The sequence below is a fragment of the Phocoena sinus genome, chromosome 10, assembly GCF_008692025.1.
Source record: "Phocoena sinus isolate mPhoSin1 chromosome 10, mPhoSin1.pri, whole genome shotgun sequence".
NCBI lineage: Eukaryota > Metazoa > Chordata > Mammalia > Artiodactyla > Phocoenidae > Phocoena > Phocoena sinus.
Window position 1 is genome coordinate 90,466,325 of NC_045772.1, and position 26,917 is coordinate 90,493,241.

The 26,917-nt window shown below is 40.7% G+C and overlaps 1 protein-coding gene across 1 annotated transcript in view; it reads right to left on the bottom strand.

Annotated features, from left to right (window-relative positions):
• Window positions 1–26,917, bottom strand: part of DERA (deoxyribose-phosphate aldolase) — a 184,775-nt gene that overhangs the window by 38,650 nt on the left and 119,208 nt on the right. Inside the window, exons 10-11 of the transcript XR_004351874.1 lie at window positions 26,529–26,698; window positions 6,234–6,362 (exon numbers count right to left, since the gene is read on the bottom strand). The gene's annotated coding sequence lies outside the window, so the exon portion shown is untranslated. The remainder of the gene's footprint in view (window positions 1–6,233; window positions 6,363–26,528; window positions 26,699–26,917) is intronic.

The following is a 26,917-nucleotide window of genomic DNA, read 5'->3' on the forward strand; positions in this document are numbered from 1 at the left end:
AGATGTGTGCACCTCAACGTTCACTGCAGCACTATTTACGATAGCCAAGACATGGAAGCAACCTAAGTGTCCATCGACAGATGAATGGATAAAGAAGATGTGGTATATACATACAATGGAATATCACTCAACCATAAAAAAAGAATAAAATAATGTAATTTGCAGCAACATGAATGGACCTAGAGATTATCATACTAAGTGAAGTAAGTCACACAGAGAAAGACAAATATCATATGATATCATTTATATGTGGAATCTACAAAACAGTACAACTGAACTTATTTACAAAATGGAAACTGACTCATGGACGTGGAAAACAAACTAATAGTTACCAAAGGGGAAAGAGTGGGGGGAGGGATAAATTGGGAGTATGGGATAAACAGATGCACACTACTTTATATAAAATAGATAAGCAACAAGGATTTACTGTGTAGCACAGGGAACTAATTCAAAATCTTGTAATAAACAATAATGGAAAAGAATTGAAAAAAGAAATATATACATATATATGCATAACTGAATCACTTTGCTGTACACCTGAAACTAACACAATATTATAAATCGACTATACTTCAATAAAAAAAAAGGCTTTATAGAGGAGATAACATTTGAGCTGTCCCTTGTGAACTTCACGTTCATAAAGTTAGTAGAAATGAAAAGGCAGCTACATAGATGGCTTGAAAGGAAGGGCCTGCACCATTCACTCACTGTCATGGGCCAGCCACATTCATCAGAGCCCTCTCGAAACTTTCAAATAACTTCTGTGAAACTGTTTAGGCTAGCATGCTCTTCTCTTTACATGTTGATTTATGCTCTCAGGAAGACCCTTGTAAGAAAAAATAAAACTCTTTAAAAACACATAGCTGTCAGAAACAATCCGAGATTCCCTCACTGGAAGCCTGCGTAAGAGAACCTCTCAGCAGAATACAATCCGAGGTTCCCTCCTGGAAGCCTGCGTAAGAGAACCTCTCAGCAGAATACAATCCAAGGTTCCCTCCTGGAAGCCTGCGTAAGAGAACCTCTCAGCAGAATACAATCCGAGGTTCCCTCCTGGAAGCCTGCGTAAGAGAACCTCTCAGCAGAACACAATCCGAGGTTCCCTCCTGGAAGCCTGCGTAAGAGAACCTCTCAGCAGAACACAATCCGAGGTTCCCTCCTGGAAGCCTGCGTAAGAGAACCTCTCAGCAGAACACAATTCGAGGTTCCCTCCTGGAAGCCTGCGTAAGAGAACCTCTCAGCAGAACACAATCCGAGGTTCCCTCCTGGAAGCCTGCGTAAGAGAACCTCTCAGCAGAATACAGCTGCTTCTTAATGTGCAGGCACACACAGGGATCAATCAGCCCTTTCCTGCAGCTCTGGTCTGTTCATTTTATATACTTGCCCAGTTTGACAAGAAATCCAGGGAAGGGCTAAGGAGTGTTGTCAGCATAAAGATGGGAGGAAAGTGATGTACTAGGCTAATAAAAGGACTCACAAACGTCCCTGAAGTCATAAATCCTTCTCGCGGCTTTTAAAATCTGTTTCCTTTGCAGGATTGCGATGATGGAGCTTTGACAGCGTGCCCTTTCCATCCTCTCCCCTGCATGTCAGGAACCCTGACCTCAGTGTGTAGAGAGAAAACAGAATGCAATACAACTTCCTGCCTTCACTGTTCTCTCCCTCCTTGTGGGTCTGTGGCAGGCCTTGCTGATGAAGACAAGGCCCCTGCTGCCCGGGCTCCCCGACCCTCTCCTGCCTAGGCTGCCCTGCCCTGCCCTGCCCTCCCATAAATTCTCAGAGTTGCCCCTTTCCCACACATGCTCGGAGAACTATCTGATTTTCTGAGGCATTAGCCGAAACCCTGGCACTAGGATCTTAGTGTTTTTATTAATCAGGTGGTTTTCTTTTGGGTTTATGTCAGCTTCTTCAGGGGAAACTGGCGTGAGAAATATTGCAAACCACGCACTGGATTTTGACTTACCCCAACATAGGATCCAGGATCCCACAAAGAGGTCATCTTTGCGCGTGAGCAGTGACCACAGTGTTGAAAACAAGTCAGAAAGAGGATGTGACTGGTGGCTGACCTATGAGCTGGAGGGACTCAGGCAATCAGAGGCTTCTCACCCTCCTGTCCTGGGAATGCATTCGGTACATTCTGCCGCCCGTTCCTATAGCTGGGGCCATTTCAAGGACGCAACCTTGAGAGAGTGAAATGGTGTTGAGACCACCTGGACAGTACATGTGACTGAACCCCACTAAGGCCTCTATGTAAACTCCTAAGATTCTGGCTGGTGAGGGCAGAGATCTACTCATCTTGCAGCTGCCCAAAACAAGCCTGGTTGTAAGTGCCCTTGCTTGTGAAAGCTGCCACCTACCAGTCTGGAGGGGGTCTGCCTTTCTTTGTTCTCTCCTTACCCTCCACGTCCAGGTTCAGATTTCCTCCCAGGAGACTCCTAAGACTGTGAACCAACACACAGACATAGTCAGTTTCCTCATTTCTATATTTGGGATAATTTGTTTTCCTGCACTTGGAAAATATAACTTGTGTTCCTATCAATTCAGGTAAAATGCAATGAGGAATATAAGTTGATAAATGCCACTATAAAAATGTACTATCCTCTATGACAAAGCGAGAGAGAGGCATGGACATATATACACTACCAAACGTAAGGTAGATAGCTAGTGGGAAGCAGCCACATAGCACAGGGAGATCAGCTCAGTGCTTTGTGACCACCTGGAGGGGTGGGATAGGGAGGGTGGGAGGGAGGGAGCCGCAAGAGGGAAGAGGTATGGGAACATACGTATATGTATAACTGATTCACTTTGTTATAAAGCAGAAACTAACACACCACTGTAAAGCAATTATACACCAATAAAGATGTTAAAAAAAAAAAGTACTATCCTAAAGAAAACATTAATGTATTTTTATTGTCGGCGTTTTTATTTACTGTTACGTAACTTTTCCTTCTACAGTGTAAATATTTCAAAGTTGCTGGAGATAGGAACAGAAGAGCCCTCCACGCAATAAAGATATTTAAAACAAAACCAATAGAAATTTAGCCTTCTGAAATAAATCTAAATGAGTTTTCCCTTCAATCAACTATGGCAAGCCGTGTGTTTATTCCAACTCTACGTCGGTACCCAAAATATTTGTGAGTGCGTGGTTCGCTATGTCACATTTTCCTCCATCGAGAGACAAGGCCCAGCAGCGTGGGTCCCAGGAAGATGTGGAGCAGAGCCTGAGCTGACCCAACTTTAGTGGGAGCAATAGATGAGCCCACGCTGCCATGCAGGCAGCATCCCCTAGGCTACGGGGAGGGATTCAATGCAGCCCTCAGAGCCACGGGACAACACCAGTCTCTCCACTTTACAGCCACTTTTCAACCTTTATTTTCCTTATGCAGCTTGAGCTGACATGTCATTCCCTACATGTCTGTCGTTGGTACCAAATGACCGTAGGCCCTTTTAACAAATTAATTTTGCCCTTAGATGATGAGGGTCACTGCCACCGAGTCTTTAGCCACCGTTCCGGGGATGATGGACGCATTGGGTGTGTAGTCATGTGTCCTGGGGGTGGGCGGGAGAATTGTTCCTGGAGTCAGGCTAGACAAAGAGGGTTTCCACCTAGAGCTGCCCATAGCGCCTTAGGCACAAGACAGGTCAAGAGCGCGGTCAGGCAAAGGAGTGAAGGTTACAGCTAAGATTGTGGGCTCGCTGTCGTGTCTAAATTACAAAATGTGATGCAAATGTAAGATTAAGTAATAAATTCAAAAACTAGGAGGATCAGAACTGGGTGGGGATGTGGAGTTAGAAGAGACCAGAATAAGGAGTCTGAGACTTAAAAGCAGTCAAATGGCAAGAAAGTATTTGAGGCATACTTTCTTAAGGAGTCACAGGATCCTGAAGACATTCAAAAGAACACTCCGGAGGCTTTGAAGTCAATTCCGAAATAGCAATTCCAACAATGTTTTTATCAGTGACAAAGTGACATTGAAATAAGTGTATAAATATCCCGAGATGCCTACTTTGAGGGAAAAAAGCACCATATTTGGGTGTGTGAATTCTGGCATGTTTGTTAAACATCAGACATATCCCTTCAGAGTGACTCTTTAAATATGCAGTATTTTCAGATACAGGAAAAACCGACCTGGAACACTGGTGTGTTTTATTTTTTTATTGCTAGATGGCCTATCCTTTTCTTTGTTGTTTTTCTCAAAACACAGAGTCTTCGTATTTGAAAATATTTATGTGTATGCAAGAGGATAAGAGATTTCTGCGTATCGTTCCTTGAAAGTTTTGTTTCCTGCATTATTGCATTCTCACATATCTTTTTCCACGGGGCAGAATGACTGTTTTTCTTTACAAATCCATGGGGGCTCTACATGGCATGCCTCATGATAACTTTCTAGTTCTGAAAAGATTTAGGGGGAAACGATATTAACTCTACATGAGCAGATGGAGCGATGTGACTTTATTTGAAACCTTTATCAGCCTGACCCCCTGAGGAGAGGTACCTTGGTTTGTTAGGTTGTGGTACGTCTAATGACATATCTAATGACTGTGATTCAAGTTACAGCCTGCGTTTCTCCAGTTCGCTTTGAGATTTGGGCTAAGTCACTTCGCCTTCTGGAAATTTTGGTTTCTTCTCCCAGTGCTTCCCATCCATTTCACAAAGATTTTGTGAATATCAACATCAAAAGACTTTGAATTCTCCTATAGAAAGGAAGGCCTCCAAGTATGGAGCCACAAGTAATCTGAAAAGCACCATTTCATGATTATCATATAAATAATCAGGGGGATTTTACCAAGAGAACAGTCACTTTGTACTAAATCTAGCTAAATAATGGGGGAAAAAATGCAGGGAAGAGATGGAAACTCACATACGTCCTCAAGGTGTATATACAATAACACTTTGACTGGGGTGGGAATAAAAGTGAATCGATAGGCAAACTGCTTGTAGGAGGTATTTTACACAGCTGATGTGTTTGATTTTACATTATTGTCATCCTCGTTTGAGGACATCAGATTAGCGCAGAAGACAAAAATCTGACAAAATACTTAACATCATTAGTCACCAGAGAAACGTAAATTAAACCACCACGAGATAACGACACATCCAGTAGAATGGATAAAAGCAAAAAGATAACATCACCAAAGTTGGTAAAGACGTGAAGCAGTCAGAACACAAAGAAGCTGCTGGTGGGTGTTAACTGGTATGTGACTCCTTCGGAAATGGGTGCGGCACTTTCTTATAAAGTTAAACATAGGCTACACAACGACCCCACAATTCCATTTCTTAGGTATTTACCTAATAAAAATGAAAACATATATCCACAAAAGGACCTAACACAAGGATTTCATAGCAAATCGACTCATAACAGTCCTAAACTGGGAATAACCCAAACGCCTCTGCACAGGTGAATAAGCTGTGGTATGGTTATACAATTGAAAACTACTCAGCAGATAAAGAGGAGAAAACTTCTGATACGGCAACAATATGGATACATCTCATAGATATTATCTTGCGTGAAAGAAACCAGATAATGGAATGCGTCAGCTTGGCAATAACTATTCTGCTATTACATCCACAAACATTCTGTCCCATTTCCAGTCATAAAACGTATTTATTGTCACACACACACACATACAGATTGTAGCATGTAACAATGTAGAATCATTACATTAAGATTAAATCCATAAAAGTAATTTTAAAACTTTTGAGTGCTTTCTCTATGCCAGGCACTATGGTAGTTGTTTAATATGCATTGTATCATTTAATGGGTAAGGCACTATTATCACCATTTTATAGACAAGGAAACTGCGGCTTAGAGAGGGCAATGAAGTCATACAATAAAAATGAAGAGCTGGGACTCAAAATCACATCAATCTCAGTCCAAAACCTGTAGAAAAACCAGTGCCATCAGCTGGCCCTCCACTGTTTAGTACTAGCCTTGTATTTACAGAAATACAGAACCTAGTCTATCAGCCCTTATTAACCATGGTGACTTATCACGTTGTGAGAGAGAGAAAATGAGTCATGAAATGTAGACTGTCTACTGATAAATGTGTACATTTATCAGGATGTACTAGTCACAAAGAAAGAGAAAGTCCCACCCAATCTGGAAACAAAGAACACAGGTCACTGGCAAGAAAAGGTTCTGAAAGTGATGGTATAAGAGAATTGACTGTGGGAGTCAAATACAGTAACTGGATGCCACCCATGGGTTGCTGGTTTCTAGCTTGCATCCACCTACCTTAGTTCCTGGCCTTCTGCCTCCGCTGCGGTCACAGCTACATCAAATCATCTTCATTCTCACACCACACAGCTGAGTCAAACCATCTTTGTTCCCACATGGCGTTCAAAGACTCAGACTTCGGTTCCTCTAGGAATTAAGGCAAGGTACAAGAAGTATTTAAATAGCCTCACCTCCATTCTTCCCACAACATACATACAAATGCATACATACATGCATATATACATATATATATACGTACACACATATGGACATAAGTACATAAATCCATGTATACTTAGAGGGGCTTCATATTAGACATTCTTCCATGTACTCTGATGCTGACCAATGGGACTTTCCAAGTCCCTTGGCTGACCCCCATATCCTAGGATCTGGTGGCCCAGGGGCAACCACTGGCGTCCACCGTACAGCCTTGGGAGAAGCTCCCCTTGCCCTATGTATCAGGTCTCAGGAATGGGTTGCCACTTTGATTCCCCCCGCTTCCTTCTGCTCTTCCTCGTCCCCCTTCTTTGGTGACTAAAGCCTTATTTCTTAGCCTCATATAGTGGTTCAAGCCTTGCTATACATGGGGAACCCCTAATTAGCCACGTTTTTCTGCCCACCTGGCCATAAAACCCCACAAACTAGGTTCCCTTCTATGGGTCTCTATGCATGGAATGTACTCTTTTTTTGAGAGCAGTGGTGTTCTGGTAATGTTTTAAAATGGATTCTCCTAGGAAAACACCCTGATTTATAGTGTTTATCAACTCCTGTGGTATAAATACTTCCACCATGAACAAATTCAAGCCACCAACATGGTCTCAGTTATCATAAAGTTGGGACAAAATAAACAGCAGCACTTAATATACAGTATTTCTACTATTCAGATACAACAGAATAAAGAACCTCAGCAGTATCAGTGATAGTAAAATGCTGTAAATAAACTGGGAAGGAGTAAGTATTGAGGGTTTATTAACTTTATTTACAATATAATTTATTGGTTTTGGTAAGGTCATATAATTTAATTTTCTTACAATGGCTCTGCTTAACAACCGGCTTTCAAAAAACTCCTGAAATTTAAACAACTGACTCTCACAAGGAAATGCTAACTGGCTCCAGCACACCACTGCTTGAGGACACGGGTCCCCTTGTTACTCGTTACTGTTAAGTCCTACATTAGGGCACATGTAGGCATTTGGTAAACCTGTTACAATCAAAAAATTAAAGGAATACACTTCTAACACACTAAAAGGAGGCTTCTGTTTGATATGCTCTTTGGAAGCTGTATTCATAAACATTTCACATAAATAAATATTACAACTGAACATTTATTCACTCCATAAATATTCAGTGAGTAGCTACCACGTGCCTTACACTGTTCCAGAAGCTGGGATGGCAAGAGTGAACAAGACAGGGAGTGGCCAAGATGGCAGAGCAGAAAGAACCTGAGCTCACCTTCTCCCATGGGCACATCAAAATTACAACTATTTACAGAGGAACTACTGATGAGAAAAACCAGAAGACTAGCAGAAAAGATCTTCTACAACTAAAGACATAAAGAAGGAACCACACGGGGCTTCCCTGGTGGTGGAGTGGTTGAGAGTCCACCCGCCAATGCAGGGGAACACGGGTTCGTGCCCCGGTCCGGGAAGATCCCACATGCCGCGGAGCGGCTGGGCCCGTGAGCCATGGCCCCTGAGCCTGTGCGTCCGGAGCCTGTGCTCCGCAACGACGGGAGAGGCCACAACAGTGAGAGGCCCGCGTACCGCCAAAAAAAAAAAAAAAAAAAAAAGAAGGAACCACAACTAGACAGGTAGGAGGGGCAGAGCTGCAGTATAATCAAGACCCATACTCCCAGGTAGGCAACCTACACATGAGAGGATAATTACAATTGCAGAGGTTCGCCCCAAGGAGTGAGGGGTCTGAGCTCCACATCGGCTCCCCAGCCTACACGTCCTACACTGGGAAGACAAGCTGCCATAACATTTGGCTTTGAAGGCCAGCGGGGCTTTTGCGAGAACATGAGGGTTGTGGGAAATAGAGACTCCATTCTTAAAGGGTGCACACAAAATCTCACATGCTCTGGGACTCAGGGCAGAAGCAGGAATTTGAAAGGATTATGGGTCAGATCCACCTGCTGATCTTGGAGAGCCTCCTGGAGAGGCAGGAGGTGACTGCAGCTCCCCCTGGGAAGACAGACACTGGCAATAGCCATTTTGGGAGCTCATTCTACCACGGGGACACTGGCAAGCACCACTTTGGAATCCTTCCTCCGGTTTATGAGCACTGGAACCTGGCCCTGTCCACCAGCCTATTGGCACTAGTACTGGGATGACTCAGGCCAAGCAACTAGCTGGGTGGAGACACAGCCCCACCTACCAGCAGGTCTGCTGCCGTAAGGCCCTCTGAGCCCACAGTCACCCTGGGACCCGGCCCTGTCCACCAGAGGGCCCAGAACCCAGACCTGTACTTCAGTGGGCCAGCACTAGCCACGGGACCAGCCTCTCCCACGAATGGGGATGCACCGGCCTCAAGTCATCCCCAGCCCAAGCCCCATCCACGAGAGGGTCAAAACACCAACTCCAGGACCCCCACGGCCCTGAAGCCAGAGACCCCAGGACGTACCAGTGAGCCAGCACAAGCCCAAGAATCTGGCCTCACCCACCAGTGGGTGGGCACCAGCTCCAGGACCACCACAGCCCTGCAGCCTGCCACACCGGGACCCAGAGCACACGCCAGCAGGCCGGCACCAGCTACAGGACAGCACGACCCCTCAGCCGGTCACGCTGGGATCCGGCCGCACTCACCAGCAGGCTGATACCAGCTTTGGGACGCGCCGGATCCCACAGCCAGTAGCCTCATGACCCAACCCTGTCCACCAGTGTCGGACAGGCTGGCAGCCTCTGCACAAGGCAGCGCCTGGCAACCGACCGAACCGGGGGGCCTGCTACACCTACCAGGCTGCCCACAGTAGTCAGGCTGTCATACAGAAGGACCCACACAACCCAAATAACGGGCACCCCTAGAGCATACAGCTCTGGTGACCAGAGGGGACTGTGCTGCTGGGACATAAAGGACATCTCCTCCAAAAGGCCGCTTCTCCAAGGTCAGTAAATGTAACCAAGCTACCAGGTACACAGAAATAAAAACAGCAAGGAAGAATACAATAACTGAAATGAAAAATGCACAAGAAGGAATTAACAGTAGACGAGATGATACAGAGGAACAGGTCAATGAGCTGTGCAAATCAATGAACAGAAAAAAAGAAAAAAAGAATAAGAAGAAATGAGGAGAGTTTGAGACCTCTGAGACAACATCAAGCATACTAACATTTGCATTAAAGGAGTCCCAGAAGGAGAAGAGAGAGAGAAAGGGGGCAGAGAACATATTCGAAGGCATAATCGCTGAAAACTTCCCAAACCTAGGAAAGGAAACAGACATCCAGGTCCAGAAAGCACAGAGAGTCCTAAACAGGATCAACCCAAAGAGAAACAAACCAAGACACGGTGTAATTAAAGTGGCAGAAATGAAGGATAAAGAGAGAATATCAAAAGCAGCAAGGGAAAAGAAACAAGTTACATACAAGGGAACTCCCATAAGGCTATCTGCTGACTTCTCAACAGAACATCCTCAGGCCAGAAGGGAGTGTCATGATATATTTAAAGTGATGAAAGGGAAAGGCCTAGAATACCCTGCAAGGCTTTCATTCAGGTTTGATAGAGAGATCAAAAGTTTTATAGACAAGGAAAAGCTAAAAGAGTTCAGTATCACCAAACCAGCTTTACAAGAAATGTTAAAGGGACTTGTCTAAGCAGCAAAAAAAGGCCACACCTATAAACATGAAAATTATGAAAGGAGAAATCGCATTGGTGAAGGCAAATATATTACTAGTAAAGGTAATAAATCAGCCATGTATAAAGCTAGTAGGAGGGTTAAAAGACAAGAGTAAAAAAATCATCTGTATCCAGAATGAGTAGCTGAGAGATACACAGAACAGAAAGATTTAAAATATGACGTCAAAACAGTAAAGTTGGTGGGGAAGGGGTAAAAATGCAGGGTTATTAAAATCGTTTGAACTTAAGAAATCAGTAACTTAAAATAATCAGATAGATAGATAGATACGTACATTGTGGGGAATATAGTCATGACTATGTCATATCTTTGTATGATGACATATGGTAACTAGACTTACTGTGGTGATCATTTTGAAATGTATAGAAATATCGCATCACTACGTTGTGTAATAGGAACTGACACAGTGTTGTAGGTCAATTATTCTTCAAAAACAAACAAACAAACTCACAGAAAAAGAGATCATATTTGTGGTTACCAAAGGTGGGTGGCAGGATGAGGGGGAACTGGATGAAGGTGGTCAAAAGGTACAAACTTCCAGCTATAAGATAAATAACTGCTAGGGATGTAACGTACATAATAAATATAATTAACACTGTTGTATGTTACATATGAAAGTTGTCAAGATAGTAAATCCTGAGTTCCCATCACAAGAAAAACAATTTTTTTCCTATTTCTTTAATTTTGTATCCATGAGATTACGGATGTTCACTAAATTTACTGTGGTCGTCATTTCATGATGTAGGTAAGTCAAATCATGAGGCTGCACACCTTACACTTAGTGCTGTATGTCAATTATATCTCAATAAAACTGGAAGAAAAAAAAAAGAGTGAACCAGACAGACAGGTACCTGCTCTCAAGAAGCTTAATTCCAGTGGAACAGCAATAAATATTTCAGCAAGTTTCCCTTTTCCTTTTCTACTATAATCCCCCTCCCTCCCCTCCTAACCAGAGAAGCTCTAGTGAGCTCAGGGGACAGCTCTCTTCCATTTCATTTCAGTCTTTGCTAGTTTCCTTCTTTCTCCCTCCCACGACATCCATCCCACCCTATCTGACTCCAGTCTGGATAATTTATGACCTCTTACCTCTTCACTGCGTTTTTATTTTTCTCTTTCCAAACTTTTCAAGATATGTTTCTTTTATTGCCAAAACTCTCTTTAGGAAAGGAAACTAACCATTATTGAACATATTCTGTATACCAGGCACTTCTGTACCTCATTTAATTCTCATCATAGGTCAGATGATGTGAGTATTATTACCCCCATTCTTAGATGAGAAAACTGAACTTCTTTTTAATCTTTAAAGGTAGGGGACTTCCATGGTGGTCCAGTGGTTAAGACTCCATATTCCCAATGCCAGGGGCCCAGGTTCGATCCCTGGTCAGGGAATTAGATCCCACGTGCCGCAACAAAAAAGATCCCGCATGCTGCAACTAAAAGATCCCGCATACTGCAAATAACACCTGATGCAGCCAAATAAATATTTTTTTTAATCTTTAAAGGTAGGATTTAAGGCCAGATCTGACTGACTGCCAAGTTCACATTCTTTTCTTTACACAAACTTCCTCTTAGCTCTCCTATAATAACTCTACTAGATTATATATGTGTTTAGGTGTTCCTGCCATCTTATATTAGCTTATCCTTTAGATTATAAGCTTTAAAAGTATAAAAGAGTATTGTTCCTGTATGACCTAGAATAATGGGAGTTTAATAAATCTGGTTAACAGATTTTATTATGATGTTTTATTTATTGCTTTGCTTATAAAAGTAATACATGATCAACATTAAAAGATGAAAACCTAATACAATCACAAAGAAGAAAATAAATCATGCAGGATCCCACTGCCCCAGGATATCCAATTATGGCTATTTTGTTATTTCCATGTTTTTTTCATTACGTATAAACTTTGGAAGTATAATTGGCATCATACTGTACATATCCTTTCATATTGTTTTTTAATTGGATTTTTTATACTTGGCATCATTTCCCCATGCCATTTAATATTCTCCTACAATGATGATATTCTGCTATAGTTATCTAATCATTTTCCTATTATTGTTCCTTAAGATTTTTATTATAAATAGTGCTTGATGAACATTTTTATAGATATATTTGTGTATATCCTATTTTCCTAAAAATAAACTCCTGCATATGAAATTGCAACTCTTTGTGACTTTGTGTGTTATCAAATTGGCTTCCTATGAAATTGTGCCAACTCACCCTTCTACTAGCAGTAGATGGAGTGCCCAATTACCTACATGCTTGGCAGTGTTTGATATTATTATGTTCATTGTTAATCATTAACAGGCTGATAAATAGAAAGCGATATGTCTTCTGTTTGCTGTTTCTTGGCTGAGTGAGTTTGAACAACTTTTCATAAATTTAGCCACCCATGATTTGCAAAATACCTATTTATGCCTTTTGCCTACTTTTCTGCTAGGATGTATTGTTTATTGCTTGGTAAGCTTTTTATATATCAAAGCTTTGATTCTTTTTTCCTTCTTGTGTTGCAAATGTTTTTTCTAGTTTCATTTACTTAAAAGAACTTTATTTTTAAATAGTTATAGACACTCAAGAAGTTGTAAAATATAGTACAGAGTTCCTGTGAACCCTTCATCAAGTTTCCTGCATTGATAACATCTTACTTTAACTGTAGTACATTACCAAAACCAAGAAATTAACACTGCAACAAAACAGTTAAAGAGATTTAACATTGGTACAAAGCAGTTAAACAGACTATAGACTTATATGGATTTCTTCATTTATTTTACAGTCTATTAATGGAAATTTGAATGATAAATTTTAATGCATTCATTCTTTTTTTCCTTTTTTTGCGGTACGCGGGCCTCTCACTGTTGTGGCCTCTCCGGTTGCGGAGCACAGGCTCCAGACGCGCAGGCTCAGCGGCCATGACTCATGGGCCCAGCTGCTCTGCGGCATGTGGGATCTTCCCGGACCGGGGCAAGAACCCATGTCCCCTGCATCAGCAGGCGGACTCTCAACCACTGTGCCACCAGGGAAGCCCTAGAACACCTTGTTTTTAACAAGACCTGCCTTCAAGGGAAACTGGTTAACGAAAGCCTAACTTACTCAGGTATCATCAGAGCCTAACTGACCTGGGGAAGGGAAATATCCAACTCCAGCCCACCCTAGCCACCCTATGCCACCTAATGTGGGGTGGAGGAGAATAAAACCTGAGAAACACTTGTGAAGTTCACAGTCCAGAGGCACAGGCTCACTAAAAGACTGAGACCCAACCACAGGACTACAGAACACTTCCCCTACCCACACTTCACCACACAACTAAAGGCCTATTTACAACAGTTCCCTTTACCTGGTACAGCACGTCTAGCTATCAAGAAAAAATGACAAGGCATACCAAAATGAAAAAAACACAATTTGAAGAAACAGATCAAACATCAGAACCAGACATGGCAGGGATGTTGGAATTATCAGATGGGGAATTTAAAACAGCTGTGATTAATATGGTAAGCGCACTGTAGATAAAGTAGAGAGCATGCAACAACCAATAGGCGATGTAAGCAGAGAGATGGAAATCCTAAGAAAGAACCAAAATGAAGTGCTAGATACAAAAAAAAACACTGTAACAGAAATAATGTCTTTGATGGACTTAATAGACTGGATGTGAATGAATAAGGAACCTGTGAGTTAAACGACATATCAATACTACCCTTGAAAACCAAAAAGCAAAGAAAACAAAGTCTGAATAAAACAGAATGAAATCTCCAAGGACTGTGGGACAACTATAAAGGTGTACCATATTCATAATGGAAATGCCAGAGAAGAAAGAAACAGAAGAACTATTTTAAACAATGACTGAGAATTTCCTCAAATTATCATCAGGCACCAAACCATAGGTCCAGGAAGCTCTGAAAACACCAAACAGGATAAATGCCAGAAAGACTACATCTAGGCATATCATTTCCAAACTACGGGAAATCAAAGATAAAAAACCCTGAAAGAAACCAAAGGGAAAAAAATCTTACTTATAGAGGCACAAAGATAAAAATTACATCTTTCTTCATTCTTGAGGTTACTAGTAGCCCATTTTATTTATGTACCATAATTTTATGAATTCCTTATTGTTGGATTATTGTTGGAGATTCTTGGGGAAATACTAAATGGGCTTGAAAATTCTGGTGCCAAACATGCGAGCTTTCTTTTCTTCTTTTGGGAACAAATCTAATATTGTCAAGGATCGCTATGCTCTTACACTAAGAAATCTGTAGGTTTGTACTGTTGGGAAATGAGTCACTGCTGTGAATCCTTTGATTAGAACCTGTGTACTTTATGAACTATGTTTCTTTTTTAAACATATATATATACGAAGTTTTATGAGAAACTCACATTTTTATATCCTTAATATGTCAACAGGAAGATGTAAAAGAATTTTATTGTAGAATTTTATTTAATCACAGGAAAGGTAGCCCAGTCAAATCTGCACATGTACAGCTGTGTGGCCATGGACGATTCTCATTCACTGCTATGTTCTCTCAGCCTCCGGGGGAACAATGTCTGCTCTGGGTGTCTGGACCCTTTGGACTTCTAAATCTCTCACCTTGAGGGAGACGGCTGAACACAGTGCAAGTAAGTGTGGGATATAATTTGGGTGCTGACTCTGATGGAAAACAAAGGGTACATGAGATCCTTTAATCAGCCTCTACCTCTTGAAATGCAGAACTCTCGATCTCATTATAATTAAAATAATCAAGGCTCAGTGTGGCCCGGGAAGTGGAGTGATTTCCAAAACTTGTAGAACCTAAAACATGAGCATTTAGGTCATTTTCTATTTTTTTTAAAGTATTGTAAACAATACTACAACAAATATTAAAACATAGTATTTATATCTTTAATATTTGTTATTTCCTTAAGGATAAATTGCTGAAAGTGGGATTCCTAAGCCAAAAAGTATGCTTATTTACAGTCTTTTGGTACATATTGCCAAAACACCCTATCTAAAGGCCATACTAATTCATATTCCTACCAGTGGAACACTCATTTCCTACATCTTTACCAACACTGGGCATGGCCATTCTTTGTAACTTTTGAAGAATTAAATATCTGATATGAACCAGATCATGTTGAACCCCTACTTTAAAACCTCCAAAGATTCTCTTTCGTGCATAGGACACATTCTCAAACTTGGTCTTAAAAATTATTGAGGGCCCCATACAGCTTTTGTTTGTGTGAATTATGTTTATTAATATTTGCTGTATTATAAATTGATATTATTGTAAGTTAATATAAACAAAAATTTTAATTTTTTATTTAATTCATTAAAAATGATAAATCCATCACGTTAACATAACATTTTAATGAAAATATTTTTAAAAAAACGCTAGTGAGATACGTGGCATTGCTTTACATTTTTGCAAATCTCTTTAATTACCGGCTTAAAAGAAGATGTTCTATTATAGTAGGAGCTGAAGTCTCATATCTACTTTGAGACTCAGATCTACTTTAGTCTCATAACTATTCAATTTGTTGCAATATTGCACATCCTGTAGCCTCTGGAAAACTCCCCTGTACACTCATGAGAAAATGAGAGTGAAAAAAGTAAACAATGTCTTAGTGTTATTATGAATGTAGTTTTGGGCCCCCCCTGAAATGTTCTTAGAGACTTTAGCGGTCTCCAGACCATACTCTGAGAACCATAAAATGCAAAGGATAAAGGCTAACTCTTTAGCGTGCCATGAGAGTCCTTTCTTCATTCAACCTTAACCTTTCCTCGATGATCCTCTGTTGTGCTCATTCCTGCAGCCAGACAGAATTCTGACATTATGCATTTTCAGTTCTATATGCTTTCACATGTATTATTCTCTTCCAAGAATGCCTGTCTCTGGTGGCTATATTGGGATTTGAGGGAGCTCAATAAATTATAACCTTATCCAAGTTCTGAATAAACTGAGAGACAAAACAAAAAAGCAAACAGAGAGAACCAAGTTACCACCTTTATTACCAATGCAGCTGATTTTGAAGAGTGTAACTTACTAGATGGCGACAGTGGGCTTTCCCATATTCCACCCCCAGAACTTTACAGACCCACCAGCCAGAGACACATGGTGCTAGACAACAGCAGCTCTTCCCATACAGAGCCCCCTGCTCCATTATTATATGCTGAGAATGGAGAAAGGGCTCACTCCCAAGAGGAGAGGAGGAATGACTGGAGCTACAGTCAAATCCCCAGTTCCTTAACCAATAACCAACAATCAGGTAAATCACTCCATGTTTGCTGAAGAGGGATGACTCAGACGAGAAACTACAAGTGGTAGGCTAGCGGCTTACTTTTACACAAAAGAAAACAGGAATGGGGCTGAAGAGTATCTCCCACCCCACCTACACATACACACACACACACACCACAAAAACATTCTCTACCTATAAAATCCCTAGTCATACTCAAACATTACTTATTGTATGAAGCTTTATGTAACTTCCTGACATAGTCTCCCCTCTGCTTACATAACATTTTGCACATATAAATAAATTCAACAAGTGATAGTAAGACCATAACAGGCAAGGGACAAAGGATACAAATACAAATAAGGTACTACTTCTGCTTTCAAAAACTTAGGGAAACAGTATCTACAACAGCAGCTCCAATATAGCTCTCAGATTTTTATCCCCTACGTTCATTCTGTCGACAAATTTGGAAGCACGAAACACACAGGCATCCTTTTTCTATGGAATAATTTAGGCATGTCATCGCAGCATCTGAAATCTGTCTACATCACTTGACCCTCGCAAATCTGTACTTGACTTTCACGATGCCCCTGAAATCTTTCCGAACTACTCTCATTTCCTATCAAGATTGAGCCACACCAGTGCCACCAGTAATTATCCCCCAAACCTAACAATTCGTTTTTTGTCCTTCCCATTTCCCTAGTAATTTTATACTTGGATGGATGCCTTTGTGTGTTTGTGGGTTTTGAATTTATAGCTATAATGGTAGAAACCTGCAGTAACACAGCTCATTATATAAGGATTCAGAAACAACATGGGCCACATCCCAGATCTAAGACCCAGCAGTAAATATAATAAAAGCCTGATATAACATGTTTAACCTATAAGGAGGGCAGTTTCTGTCCCTGAACAGCTCATTATAGAGATTCTACTGCCTTGCTATTCCTCCCCGACCCCACGGCAGCTTGCAGACTGCTTGAGAGCACTATCATTGGCTGGATGGTTAGATTAAATGACCTTTGGGGGTCTCTTTTTATCCCCTGAAATTCTATAATTCTAGTGAGTTTCCTTTCCTTGGAAGTATGGCACAAAGTTAGCATTTTACCAAAGTGCCTGGTACATACTCTGTCACTGTAGTTAAAAGTACAAAGCAGAAACTAACACACCATTGTAAAGCAATTATACTCCAATAAAGATGTTAAAAAAAAAAGTACGGATGCTGGAGCCAAGAGTAACTGGCCTCCCATTCCAGCTCTGTGTGTGCCCTTAAAACACATCACTTCATTTCTCTATGCCTCCATCAGCTAACTCATCTATACAATGATGAATATAATCACACCTATCTCATAGGCATATTGTGAGGATCAAATAGTTAATGCATGTAAAGCACTTTAGAATAGTGCCTACCACATACTAAGTGTATAATCAACTGTCAATTACTAGTCCGTACCAGCGAATACGTGTTCAAAGAATTCTACAATTCCATGAACTCCCAGTAACTTAAAATATACATTTATTAGGCACTCGGGAAATGCTGGAGAGTGATCTTGGGTCTGAATTTTATAGATTTATCCGAATCCTTCTAAATGCCTGTCTCATTAAAATGAAAAGGTTTTAAATTAGAAAGGCAGTTAGTCTTTTTTGAAAACGAATTCTCAGCATATATACCAGGCATATACATACTGAATCTACCAATAAAATCCTATTATAAGACCATGTTTGCATAATTCTTTTATATTAAAAATACACATATCCATTTTTTTTAGAGTAGAATCAAGCATCTACAAAACTGTACTACCTCTTCTTCACAAAATCTTGCTGTAGGTGTATCAAATGTTCTAATCAGTCCACCAGGTACAGACACTGACTGCAGTTTAAAAGACATAATCGAAGAGCATAAAATATGGAAAGTGAAGCTAACTTTCAACCATGGAATGGCTAAAGCAGTGGGTAAACCTGGCACGTTTGCTCTTAAGTCATTTTAAAAGCATTAAAACATATTTCAAAGATTTCAAACATGCAATTATTTTTGCTGCCACTCAAAACATGAAATAAACATTACTTTAAAAAGATACGTGCTTTTTTAACCCATCAAAACAAACAACTTTGAGTAAAAATTGCTTTCCCAAACCATTTTTCATACATTTGCAACTCATCCAGACAGCTTTAAGTCTGAAATTACAGAAACCGTTGGTAAAATGGATCATTGTTACAAAAAATTAAAATGCATTAAACTCAAGGTGTGGACCTTCTATGATAAACTCCCCTAAAAATATGTATCATGCATTTACTTTGGAATTCCAATCACTAGCCAAGCTGTACTTTTGTCTACCTAATGGTACTGATTTTTTTCAGCTTATCTTGTGGATCAGCCTTATTTTATAATCATGCCTTCCCTGTATTTATCCAAAGTGATAACTATCTTTTAAATTAATTTAACAAATAAATCTGGAGCACCTACTCTCTGTAAGGTACTTTGTTGGGTATTGTACGGGGTTTAAAGCCGGCTGCAACAGTGTTACCCCTGAGGGTTCCCACTCAGCGTGGGCAGAAAGGCAATGCTGACAAATAGACTGAATTCAAGACAATCTGCTCTGTCCCTGTCACTTTACAAGTTCCAGGCCATGGGTCACCATGAGGAAGGGAGAATCCACAGTCTAACCATACTTCTGTCCTAGACCATCCCTGCTTGACCTGTTTGCCGCACACCCCCAATTTCTTATTCCGTGACCTCTTACTTTAAAATCTAGCTCCCTATACCCACCCTAGGCTTGTGTGTTTGGTGACACACATTTAGAGCCTCTTCGCTCAGGTTTCTCTCCACCCTCAAGTCCCAGATTTGCAAAACTCCAGGTAAGAGACCTGCCAGTTCTGCTTTGTCCCTCCGGATCTACAGAGGATTGGTTCCCAGACCCCCGCAGAATACCAAAATCCGAGGATATTCAAGCCCCTTGTGTAAAATGGTGTCGTGTTTGCATATAACCTACACACACCCTCCCATATACTTTAAACCAGCCCTAGACTACTTATAATACTGAATACAATGTAAATGCTATGTAAATACAGGTATACCTCAGGTACCGTGGGTTCAGTTCCAGACCACCACAATAAAGCAAACACTGCAGTAAAGTGGATCACAAACATTTTTGGTTACCCCTTGCATGTAAGTTATATTTACAGCACACCGTTTATTAAGTGTGCAGTAACAGCATTAAGTCTAATATGGGAATATATGTATATGTATAGCTGATTCACTTTGTTATAAAGCAGAAACTAACACACCACTGTAAAGCAACAGTACTCCAATAAAGATGTTTATAAATAAATAAATAAATAAAAATACAACGTACATGCCTTAATTTAAAAATATTTTATTGCCAAACAATGCTAACCATCATCTGAGCCTTCAGCGAATCTGAATCTTTCTCTGGTGGAGGGTTTGAAATATTGCAAGAATTACCAAAATGTGACACAGAGACCCAAAGTGAGCAAAGGTTGTTGGAAAAATGGTGCCGATAGACTCTCTTGACACAGGGTTGCCACAAACCTTCAATTTGTGAAAAACACAGTATCTTTGAAGCACAATAAAGTGAAGTGTAATAAAACAAGGTATACCTGTAGTTGCCAGTGCATGGCAAATTCAAGTTTTGCTTTTTGGAACTTTCTGGTACTTTTTTTCCTAACATTTTTGACCCACAGTTGGTTGAATCCAGGGAGGCAGAACCCCTGGACACAGAGGACCAACTGTACTTAGCCTAGACCCCTCCCCACCCCTTACTTCTCCCTCCCCACAAAACCTGCCTGCCATAAAAGGAAAAATAAAGAAACACACAAGGCAATAATTTTATTATAAGAATGATAGAAACCAGCCATTACAGTAGGTCATAAGAGTGAGACATGGCTTCTGATTTTGAATCTTCTGATGTTGCTTAGTGATGGTTTTCAAGGATCCCAGTAGGAGGAACTGGAGCAGAAGGGGCATGTTTATACTCAAAAAAATCAGATTTGTATTTACCAAAATAGTATATTTTCACACATGTGATCTTCCACCTTTTTTTGTAGTGTCATCATGGTAACAGAGAACTAGAACTCTTTGAATGGCTTCTACATGCCAGGCACTTTCCAAGTTCAGATTTATTATTCCCCTCCATCTTCTGATGGGGAAGATGTTTTATCTAAGGGTGAGATAAATACTAGACGCCTCAGCTGCTACAACTTCAACTCCCATTTCTTAGCACTTTCAGTTTTAGAGTTCAGATTTCAAAGTGAACCAGAATTTGTATTCATCCCAAACACAATTAACAACTCTTCCTCTTCAAATGTAATAGTCATATATAAATTTCAAATCCTTGGCCTCAGACAAAGGCAGCAGATCAAAGAAGGTGGCATATCCATCCATAACTTCTATGGATCAACAGGGGGAGGTGCACAAACTGTCAGCAGGAGTTTTCCTGGACCCAGTTTGGCATAAAGAAAGCAAAGGAGGGCTTCCCTGGTGGCACAGAGGTTGAGAGTCCGCCTGCCGATGCAGGGGACGCGGGTTTGTGCCCCGATCCGGGAAGATCCCACATGCCGCGGAGTGGCTGGGCCCGTGAGCCATGGCCGCTGAGCCTGCACGTCCGGAGCCTGTGCTCCGCAACGGGAGAAGCCACAACAGTGAGAGGTCCGCGTACCGCAAAAAAAAAAAAAAAAAAAAAAATGGAAGACAGATATGTCCCAGGAAAAAATGTTTCCATACAGCAGATAAAAATTTGGGCCAAACATATTGCCATAAACTTTAAAACAAAGAAAGAGACCAAAATAAAGCTACCGTATCTATAAAGCAAGAGATCATATCAAATATACAAGAGCTCAGGGAAGATGCGGCAAGATGACAGGAAGTGAAATGTGATTTGGCAGAGCCCAGGAAACAAATATTTCACTGACAGCAACCAGATTCTGCTAAAAACATGGAAAGAAACAAGAATGTCAGAAATGGAAAAAGAAGAAGTAGAAAATTCAAAGAAGTAGAAAAAAAGGAATCCAAAAGAATTAGAAAAAAATAATAGTGAGACAGGACTATTAAAAAGGTCTTAACATATGCAATAACTGGTATCCTGAAGAATAGGTAAAAACACAACAAAACAGGAAAAAAGTTAAAGATATACTTCAGAGTAACTTTCCAGAAATGTCACAAATCTACAGACTGAGAGGGCATGCTGAACCCTAGGAAAAACTGACACAAAACATTCAACACTGAATCACATTTTAGTAGAGTTACTGGAATTGAAAGGAAAAAAAAAACAAAAAAACTTGTGCACTGAGGCAAAAAGTTTGAGTCGGAATGTTACTTTCTATAGCAATGTTTAACACCAGAAGACATTGGAGCAGTGGTACAAAGTCCTCGGGGATATAAAGCACATGATTTAAGAACTGTGCACAGTCAAATAGTCATCAAAGAGTAATGAAAATGAACATTTTTGAACTCGCAAAACTCAGGGAATATACCCCAAACCCTTCCTGAAGAAATTACTACAAGCCAAACTTTGAAGAGCCCAGATAAATGGAATACTGGTCCTAAGTACTGACCTCATTTAACTGTAGGACTAAAACTAAAACAATTTTGGCGATTATGGTCACAGAACAGAATTTAAATGTTATAAACGCTAATGATGTAGAAATAATACAGCAAAGGTCTGGAGGGGAAGAGGACAGATGGTAGGTGGTAATGTCAACATGATGATTTTCTCGTCTGGTAGAGCAGAGGACTGAAAGATTATTGAAGCTGATAAATCACGTAACAGACCTGTAAGTACATCTCAAAGTCTAAAGAATATGATATGAAAAATTACGTAATCATCAAGAATCAGGTGACTTTGGGAGAAAGTGGAAAAAACTAATTTTACCATTACTCATGTCAGGAAGTCAACAGACAGCTGTCTAAAGAAATACAAGTTTAAGTATTTGCGGGGAGGGGCACTGTCATATATTGCTGGTGAGAAAGGACATCATAGGACATCTTTAGACCTGTTGTATGGGACCAACAGATAAGGGGCAACTTTGCAGAGTTTAGCTTTAGGGACTGGCTGGAAGTGAAAAAACAGTTGAGGAGAATGAGTCCTTCCCTACCACAAACCATCTCTCCAGTACCAACTTGTTATACTGTAGCTGACAATTATCATGACTAGTGACCAGCTGACATCTTTGGAATACTATGTGCCACTTCTCCGCAAAAAGGCCAAAGTTGCTTTCCCAGTTTCCTTTACAGCTAGAACAGGCATGTGACTGAGGCTGCAACCATCAGACACAACCACACCAGAGTTTGACAACCAAGAGAGCATCTTTGGCCACTGGGATAAATGAGGGTGTCAGCTTTCAGGGGTGGCAAAGGCAGAGGTTCTGGGTTAAAGTGCCCAGAGGTGGTAGGAGTGAGCCTCCACTGGAGCGGTTCTAAAGAATGTCTTGGGTGTTATTCCAAGCTGGCTGTCTCTGTGCCTATCTGGCCTTCCTAGATATTCTGTAAGGTACTCAGTATGCTTTAAAAATACTTACTTTCAAAAAAAAAAAAAAAAAAAATACTTACTTTCTGGGCTTCCATGGTGGCACAGTGGTTAAGAATCCACCTGCCAATGCAGGGAACATGGGTTCGAGCCCTGGTCTGGGAAGATCCCACGTGCCGCGGAGCAACTAAGCCCGTGTGCCACAACTACTGAGCCTGCAAGCCACAACTACTGAAGCCCACGTGCTTAGAGCCCATGCTCTGCAACAAGAGAAGCCACCGCAATGAGAAACCCACGCACTGCAACGAAGAGTAGCCCCTGCTCGCCGCAACTAGAGAAAAGCCCGCGCGCAGCAACAAAGACCCAACGCAGCCAAAAATAACATAAATAAAATAAATAAATACAATTTTTTAAAAAAACCCTTACTTTCTGCTCAATCTAGGTAGCAGGGAGTTCTGTTATTTACAACTAAGAACAATGCCTGACTATGTATAGTACTGGCAGAACACACATTTGAAAAACAAAACAAACAAACAAGAAAAACCCAAAAACAAAAAAATTTAAAACACCCATTAACCTCGAAAAGACCAAGGACCTAATGTTTTCATTAGCTCCCAGTCTAGAGATCACGTATACACAGCAACTTCACACTAAGATACCAAGTATCTGTGATATGTCCCTCTCCTAGAACATTATATCTGTTTTAAATATAAGTTAAAGAATGGGCTCTGTTAAAATAGGTCTTGGTTTTAAGTGCAGTTATACGAGAAGCATCAAAAGTTAAAGCATTCCTAAGAGGTAAAATCAAATACCGCTGAATCTTACTATCTAGACTTGCTGAAATCCTTTGGAAGATTTCATGGATGATGATTCTAAACTCATCTAAAAAGTTTAATGCTAATCTCCAAAGCTTGCTTTTAAGCCCAAAGTGTGATCAAGTTCACCTCTACTGTGAAAGGATTAAGGAATAATGTTACTTCCATTGTTCCCTCTCTTGTTCTTGGCTATGAAAAGCAATCAAATATACACCTTTATCCTGGAGTTTCATGATAAAGAAGGGCTGCTGCTGATGGACTTTACCACTGAACGGATACAGTTACTTTGGAATCTAGGAGCTGCATACAATGGTTCTCAAAGTGGGGTTCCTGAGTCAGAGCATCGACATCACCTGGGAATTTCTTGGAAATGAAAATTTTACTGAATTGGAAGCTCTGGGGGTGGCGCCCAGAATTCCGTGTTATAAACTCTCCTGGTATTTCTTTTCTATGCTGAAGTTTGAGAACCACTTTCTTTGGCAGCACAACTAAACCACCCCAATCAAAGGAGAACTTACTTCTGAGGATGGAATAGCAAGATGTACCCTCTCAATTACACATTTCAGAGCATTAAAGGAGTTCTTCCCTAGAACTAGCTTAATTTCACATGTAGCATAAACTCATTTCTTCTTCATTGAGGGGATACAGGACTCTTGCTTACTAAGATCCCATAGGGAAGTTTCTTTTCCCGGGGACTGTTAGACATCAAGTACCCTTCAATCTTCTCCTCAGGCTAAATAACCTCAGTCCCTTTTACCTTTATTTAAGACTTTTTAAAAACTCATCATCCTTGTCAAGCTAGAGTAAAACATAACCTCATCTGACTGTTCAGTTTAACTGAAACACGTTTTCTATCACGGAAATTAACTCCAAAAAACCTAGGTTTCTTATATTCTACCTATGTTTTACAGTATGAGATGTACTTCTTAAAATAAAAAATCAAATTTTAGGTCTGTCCTTTCTACATATTCTGATTCCTCCTCTTCACCCCGTTCCTCTTCCTAAAAAAAGTTTTAGTTCATCGTAAGGTCACTACGTATTTCATATATATTGGATTAAACATTCTAATCCTCATTTGCCCCATTAAATAAGAACTGACCAGATGGACATTCCTCTCTCTCTCCTGAGCAGGGTTTAGTTAATTAAAAATGATTATTTTTACTATGTATTTTATATATCAGCCAGATGTTACCTGCAGTCTTTTCTGGAAAGGATCATTTGGTGGTGGTTATAAAATATATATTTTCCTTTGGGAAGCAAGACTCTTGAGCACGATCATGAAAACAAATGAGAAATGGATTTCACCTCACACCCTTTTCCTAGTGCCAAAATGGGCATAACGTTTCATTTCCTTTGAAAGTAGGATCTATTCAAATTCTTTCTTCTTCTAACTCTGCATCCTGGTCCTATTTATGCTGTGTCAAAAGAGGATCAAGTTGATGGAAGAAAAATTCGTGTTGGTTTTGTCTGTACTAGAAGTGTAAGTTGACTTTTCCAAAGAAACTGATTTGGTTTAAGACATATGTGTGTGACATAGCCACTGTTCTGCTCAATTAGGACGGAGACTCCATTGTGTCACTGTGAGGCTGCCCTTCCAGATAGACATTACAACAGTTCCTGCTTTTGCACAGGTCTCCTTAGAAGCTATAGTTCATGCAAACTAATTCGCCTATATTTCCCATTAGTGCTGAAACAATCCAGAATGAGGCAAAGATACTGTAATTACAAAATTGTTTTGTGATTACACGAGTCATTTTCTCTCCATCGGTAGACCAACTAGAATTCAAATAAGTGCTCCCTCTTTTTTCTTAAAAACAAAACAAACAAAAATAACCCGCAAAGGGACTTCCCTGGTGGCGCAGTGGTTAGGAATCCGCCTGCCAATGCAGGGGACACGGGTTCGAGCCCTGGTCTGGGAAGATCCCACATGCCGTGGAGCAACTAAGCCCGTGAGCCACGGCTACTGAGCCCACGTGCTACAACTGCTGAAGCCCACGCACCTAGAGCCTGAGCTCCGCAACGAGAAGCCACTGCAACGAGAAGCACACGCACTGCAACGAAGAACAGCCCTCACTCGCTGCAACTAGAGAAAGCCCGCGCGCAGCAACGAAGACCCAACGCAGCCAAAAATAAATAAAATTTAAAAAATAATAACTCACAAAGCAACATTCAACTCTCTTTATAAAAACAAAAAGAAGTCAATTCTTGAGATCACCCAAAATTGTGAAAGTCTAACAGATTAAATTAACCACACTATCGGTTAGATTTAGATGGTTGGTCTTCTCCAAGACCCCATTTAGAAGATGACTAGAGACAAAAGTTGAGTCTTGAAAGCCTGAAATTCACATGACAACAAACATAATATTTGGTGTGGCACAGTGTATGAGCAAGTAAGACACTTTTAATTCCAAAGCCCTGGCTCTGTCCTGTGAAATATGTCATGGCATGAGGTGGATCTAAGTTCTGGTCTCGGCTCTGACTTTCTGTGTGACCTTGCATAAGTGACATCCCCACTTTGAGTTTCTTTTCTCATGAAAACGTAGAACTAGATATTCTCTAAAGTCTCTTTAGACCCCTAAACTATATGATTGGTTGTTTAAACACATCTTTAAGGCTTAAATATGCCTACTGAACAACTGCAGTAATTTCCGTGAGAAGGGCTGGGGGTTGCTTTCATTAACTTAGAAGCTTTAAACACAGCACAGGGTGACTCATCTCCTGACTGTATAAAGCATCTGGTCCCCGTGTCCTGAAGTATCCAAATCGGCTTGTAGTAAATCATGGTCACCTCAGAAATGACCTCTTCCTCTTATGTTTTCATGGCAACCAACATTTACTACTGTCTTTCTGTTAAAGTCATCTGTGTTACATTTGATTTTGAGAGCCAAGTAAGGGGCAGACATTCCTGATGAAGTGTCTGATAGTCCTTGGAATAAACTGTCCTCCCAAATATATGATTACTTACCTCTAGATCAGGCCATGTTCATCAGCCTCTAATAGGTCTGAGGGGCTCACTGGTCTTAATTTCCTGTGTGAATCTGTAACTGTCCGCAGGGGTCCATTTCAGTGGACGCGGCATATAAATCAGAACTGACGATAATGATGCCTGTTCACTTGATCGACTGAAATGACCAGCTGGGTTTAATGGGAGGAAAACAGAAACCCCTGTGAAATTGGAATAGCTTCAAAGGTGATGGAATGTAATTACTTTTCTGAAAAGTTTCTTCTCCAAAGGTGACTGGCCATTGTGCTGGTGGGCACGTGGACCAGCATGTTATGAAGGTGGAAACGGCATTCAGAGCCGCTGACCACATCCAAAGGCCTGAGTCAAAAGTTCGCTTTCTGCTAGGGTGT